The sequence below is a fragment of the Harpia harpyja genome, chromosome 12 (genome assembly GCF_026419915.1).
Source record: "Harpia harpyja isolate bHarHar1 chromosome 12, bHarHar1 primary haplotype, whole genome shotgun sequence".
Classification (NCBI taxonomy): domain Eukaryota; kingdom Metazoa; phylum Chordata; class Aves; order Accipitriformes; family Accipitridae; genus Harpia; species Harpia harpyja.
The window spans coordinates 432297-438817 of NC_068951.1; positions in this window are offsets into that span (position 1 = coordinate 432297).

Genomic DNA, 6521 nt, shown 5'->3' on the forward strand with positions numbered 1-6521 from the left:
TCTGGGAGCACTCGAACTAAAGAAGCAGATTTCCTATAAGAAAAATTTCTCGTGATGATTTCTGCGTAATCAAAATTCTCTTCTGGAGTTTCTCTGTAACTTTTCCCATTGTTAGGGTGTAACCAGGTCTCTTTCTTCTCACCAGATACACCAAGACTTTCCTCCCCATCCAGGAAACTGGACTGGAATCAGCCAGTAAGTTCTGGAAATATTTGGACACATACACTAGCAATGTTACTGCAAAAGCTGTGTTTCCATTGGTCTGCCATAGGGACCAGAGTGGGACATAACTCTGATCATGGAGTGGATGCTTGTTATTGCTGTCTCCAAATTCCTATATGTCAAGGGACCAAGCCTGGACTATATCTCCATATGATTACAGCCCGTGCTGAGAGAAGTCCCAGTTAACCTCACCATAAGGCAAATTCCTTGATTTTGCACAGGTAGAGACCTCAAAAACTGGCTGTGGAATACACTCATCTAGAAACAAAGTCAGAAGTGCTGATTTACCACAAAATTCCAGTTCAGTGAATCTAATACATCAACTTATAAATATTTTAGTTTCTGCCAAAGTCAAAGCCAGGCTCTGAGACACCCTTGTCTGCATTCCTGATCCTCCAGCTCCAAGGCACAGGAGACTGGAAGAACCTTAAAAATACTCAAAGAATCAGTTGATTGCACTCAGATAATCTAATATTAGTACTGGCCATGGCAATACAGATGTTTGTATGTGACTTTTGACACCTTGACTTAGTCATCTGATACAGACCAGCACATAAACCTTTTTTTTTTTTTTTTTCTTTTACAGCTGTTCAGGGTGTCAGCTGATGTATCTGTGGGCCCACCTTCATCTCCAAACAGTGTGTCCTTTGTAAGTGATCTTCAACAGCCTTTTCATCCTAAGGAGGACTTAGAGCTCAAATTCCATAAAGGGGAAAAAAACCAAAACAAAACAATAAACCATCATTTTCCTTTATATCTTAAAACTGTGTAGGAAGGGAGATGCAGCCCCATGCCCTCCTGCCCCCCAAGCTGAATAGCTAAATGCCTGAGTGTTCAGGAGCTGAGCTGCTCCTCAGCAGCATTTACCAAGTGCACTGGATTATCTGGAGACCTAGCTTGAACCTCCCCCTAGGATTCACCTCTGAAGCCCGTGGTCATTCCTCAGATGCTAGGTTTCCTGAGCAGAAGAATCATCCCTGCTTCTCTATGGGTAAACAGTACAGAATAAGGCCACATTGCTAGAAGCAGTATTTGAGGATACCATTTTCTTTTGCTGGAAATGCCAACATCATCTCTATTCCTTGCATAGAAAGTCTCATTTTAGTATTTTGGAAAAGAGAGGAAGATGAAGAAGTCATTGCCAAGCTTTTTCTTAAATCACAGCATACTCATGGCAGCCACTCTGCAATTTTCTTGCATGATATCATAGCTGTTCAGCAACAATTTTTCCTGTTATCTTTCACCTACAGTTATCTTATGAGTGCCACCAAACAGTACAAATGAATCTTTAGTAGCTCCTGTACAGAACAGTTTAGTAGAGGGAAGATGTTATTTACAGATTGTTCTTTCCAGTCTGGGGACCAGTATCTCCTATATCAGGAGCATTCAGAAGCGACAAGAAAGGAGAACAACGCGGGTCCTGCCCACACTTTGAACAGTAGTATTCCTGGAATCTATTCCCAGTTCTGGAAGAACAGTCAAAAAGGTCTTTATTCCTAAAATTACTTGCTGCCACCTTCTGAGTGCAAGAATTGCAGTAGTAAGTATTAGCATAGCTGTCCAGACATAATGTACATCTTTGGTTAATCTCTTAGTGAAGACGTTTCCAGATTGCATTATTACAGGCTCTTTCTGGTAGAACTTTACTACAACAGCTCCAGCACTCTCACTGCTAGAGGCTTTTTATAGTGTGCAGTCTTTTATTTACAGAGTGACCCTGCTACACAAGCTTTACAAATGCTTCACAAAGTGTAAGCTCTCATCTGCATAACATCAATAAGTATAGGCATTCATACCTCCCAGTATTTAATAGGGTCTTTTTCTGAAATTTTGAGTCCTGCTGTTATGGGGCATCAAGCTACAGCAGAAGAAAACCCCCAAACACTTACCCTTTGTAATTTCCATTCATTAAACATTCCTCAGGAGGCAGAGAATCCTGACCTTAATTTATTGTGCAGACCCCAACCTTCTAAAGGATCAGTTCAAATTCAGTGCAGTGGAGTGGAACAGAGGAAATCCACACAGCTAGAATAGCTGCTGCAGTGAGACATATAAATTAGCAAAGACCTGAGAGGTGTTTCATGAAGGACACCTGCACCTAATTAACTCCTGGAATGTTGGTCATCATCAATTTAAGTCACAACAAAACAAAACAAAACAAAACAAAACAAAAGAGGTGGGCCAAGATCACCTGCCAAAAAATTCAAGATTTATTTATTTGACCACCCTTCAAACATGGGTGAAGCTGTTCCCCAATATGAGCCCCCAGAGGGGTGATTTTAACTTGTGTATTTTCAGTATCCTAGGGTGACATATTCAGATTTGCTCTGTACTGATCTGACTTACATCTGTAGACAGATATGAATGAAAACAGTCACAGGTAAGTTCTGACATGAGGCATCATAATACAACTGTGTGTGTGTGTGTGTGTAGGATGCTCCCAGGAAAGTTTATGTTGTTTTTTCCCCAGTTTTTGTTATTCAAAGGGGAGCTAAAGTGTCCTGTGTTCTGCGCCCCTTACCTCCTTTTTTTTTCCGAGGAAATTCTTAGTCATGTGCACAAAAAAATCCTGGGTTTCTGATTTTTGACTGTATAGCCAAGACAACATATTGAAGTAAAATAGGTACTTGCTCCAGAAATAATAATTCTTTAATTGAAAGATTTTGTTAACTTTGTTTCTGGTGGAAAATTTGATCTTCAACTGGCTTGCTAAAATATTTGCTAAGACCCAACCTATGTTATTGTTCACAAAGAATAGTTCACAAATGAAATTACAACAAACTAGTTTTAGTATCTGGAACATTCTTTCAAGAATATGGTTTGTCTATAAAAATAACATTTTATGAACATTGTAATGAGGTTCACATTCTGACCTGGAACAGTTTATGAAAACTCACCGAAGAGCTGCGTGCCAAATAAGGCTGGCAAATAATTTCACGTGGGTAAATAAAGTACTGAAGTAAATACGGGAAGGAGAATACCTTTTTTCTTACAGAAGAAACAGTCTCTTTCTTATGACCAGAACCTACAGTCCACATTTACACCATAATGAATGGGCAACTATTGACTTAGTGCTCCAGAAAAACCTAAATGGGCAAAAAATAGTTTCAGTATAGTCATCTCTATTTTTAAAGAGCTACCAAACGTCTTATTAAGCGGTTCCTAATCGCCTCAGAGCAGCATGGTATGCCTACCTTTTACTCTGTGCCTCCGAATGGTGGGGGCTGTACTTACCTCTATTCCATATAGGACGCACAAATTCCTTAGAATTTCCCTCTGGAAGAAGCACATTTTCCTTCACCATGAAAAGCTACAGGTATTAACTAGCCATGCAAAAGCACATGATAGATGTTATTTTCAGCATATCGAGTTCACAGTTACTACACTGGAATGCTAAACCACAGATTAAATAACAAAGCATCTGAGAGAAATCTACTACAAAAAGATAAAGGAACTGTCTGTTGATAAATATAGTTTACTTTTTAGGCTTATATTCATGTGCAAGTACAACAAATGGCATAGGAATTTAACAACAAGGGGAAAAGCAGGAAATAATACACGTAATAGACAAGAAATGCCACATTCTATCAGCATGGACTCTGTATTGCTTCGCGCTGCAAATTGCTGCACAAAATCACAAGCCAAGCCCTCAAAATTGCAAGTCTGCGTTCAAAACTAAGTAATTCAAAACTGAAACAGTGAGTTCCTATCATCTTCTGGGTTTTGAGGCTTTAGAGTTCATATTCAAAGACTTTCCTCCCATCCTGTCACAGCTTTAGGCTTCCTTATTGCTTTTCCAAGAAAAGTTGGGATTCCTATATGACTCAAAGAGGTAGAACTTCAAGAATCACAGCAAATTTCATACAATTTGCTTGAAATGACAGACTTTAGCAACATAGTTTAGCAACATTATTCCTTAGTTAGGCAAATCATTTAATTTTTGTCTTCATGCATGAATTAGCAGGACATATTTCTAACTAGTTTTACAGGTTGATAAGCATGAAATACAACATTTCAGACTGAAACAGAAAAGGTAAGCAACTTGTTTATAGTTCAAGTAGAGTCCAAAAAAAGCCTTAATAAACCAGTTTCTGGCTTTTTGCTTTGCGTTCACACTGTCTCCCTTTAATATGTATACTTTCAAACGTCTCTTCATACAGTTTCCCAGACTAATTTATACACTTACTCTTAAGCAACCTAGACTCACATGAAACACTCAGAACTTCCTCCCACTCTCTCTATATGTGTATATTACATATATAATATGTATACATACATATATGTATAAATGTACAAGCAAAGCATAGCACACACAGAACTTGCTGGCATCAGAAAAGCAGTTCGCCTTAGTAGCCCAAACACAATGATTGTCAGCTGGGTGGAGTCAGTGCAACCCTACTGAAGACCTCCTAAATATGAGGATTTCAATAGACCTCAGTCTGAAAAATAAAGGGGATGGTTGACCATTAAAACAAAACAGTTATAGGTACAAACGAAAAAAAAAGAAACTCTCACAGACTATATCACCAGAGTACAATAAAGGGTCATTTCATGTTGTTGTTTATTAGCTACAAGACAGTGGTGTAAAATGCTGAGTCCAGAAAATCTGTAAGCAATCTTTAGGTAACCAATATGTAGATACAAGTCTTCAAAAAATGCTTATCAACCTTCTAGGAACTTTCTTTTTTCCTTCACTGAGTGTTCTGTTGATAGCAGAAGCTGGATTTTAATGGCTGTCCAGAAGAAGGTACATGAAAAAGCCTCCTGCCAGTTTTGCAGGTGAAAAATCTTGGTAAAGATCAAAAATCTTAGTAAAGAATGAATCTTAGTAATGAATAAAACAGTAAAACTAGCCCCCTCCTCCACAATACATTTTTTTTACAAATTTCTCCCCTTCTCTACCACAGTTATTTAAATGAAACTGTTATGAGACTAGGTTTCCTAAGACACTATTTTTAGGCTTTGGATAACAACATTATTATTCATTGTGCTGGTTTTGTCATTAATATTCACCTGTAGCAATTGGCACTATCAAGTTGTTGTATTCTGCAAATACTTCTGTGGAGTTGACAACTGTGTAAGATCATCAGGCCCAGGGAGATTTAGTGCTCTGCTCAAGGACAGGAACATCTTCAGTCATGTCTTGCAAAGCAGATGCAGTTTGTGGTGCATGGCAGAGTCCTCTTTATAGCACAGACTCCTCACAAAGGGTCCAGCAAAGATACATGAAAGTGAAGGTCTGATCTGATGCAGAAGAGGGGCCACTGGCATGGTTCTTTGGGACAGAGGAAAACCAGCACCCTGCCATTAAATCATGCAGACAAATGCCAAGCCTAGCGAGTGTCCAGCAATGGGCTGCTGGGATCATGCTGCAATACACAAAAGTGTTGGAGACCTCACAGTGACACAATCAGACTGAGCACTGTGCTAAAGCCACGTTTATTCACCCAGACTGGGAAAACATTGTGAAAACTATCTGTCACTTGATCTAAGTGTTCAGGATTCATTACCACCCACCTCTTTCCATATTTAGCACAGATATTTAAGAAAAAAAAGATGTGAAGTATGTAAGAATGTATACGATATGTCATTACTAAAAAGGAAGAGGTGCTTTTGTGTTAAGGAATCACTGCTGGATTTTGGCTATGACTGATTCAGCGATCTATTTTTTTTCTGGTCTGATTTTCACCAATTGTCCAATTCCAACACATTGTCAGCAAATGTTTTTTTGGCTACAACCAGGTTATTGCTCTTTCAAGTGGTAACATACCTGAGCTGGAAAACAAGGTCTGAATAAACCAAAGACTGAGTTCAACTGAGATCAGAACTCAGCTGGAATGAACCACCCGCTACTCTGAATTCAGTGGATGACACCAACCAAAGAGGTGACCTGCATAACGTAGCCCTACTTCAAACTTAGGGCTCAGGATCTCTACAGTAGGCCAAAGAAGAACATACGTGTACTTAAAAGAAAAGGGGATGACTTCTGCATCCACATTAAGCTTGAGTCTATTTCTGTCTGGGTGCTTTTTTCAGCTTGGTGACTTCTAGATCATATAGAGAATGCTGAAAGTTTTTTCTTCTCTCTTCCACAGATCTGGATGTTCAACACAAAGGCAGGAAATACCTTTGTCCTCCCTTTGTATGCTTTCCTGTAGTTTGGTTATTCATTAACTCATTCACACATATGTAACCATTCCCAAACAGCCAGTCCTTTGTGGGAATAAGTCTGCACACGGATACATGAACTTGCAGGAACATACCCTGTATAATAGCAGCCCATATCATGATTCTGCAGG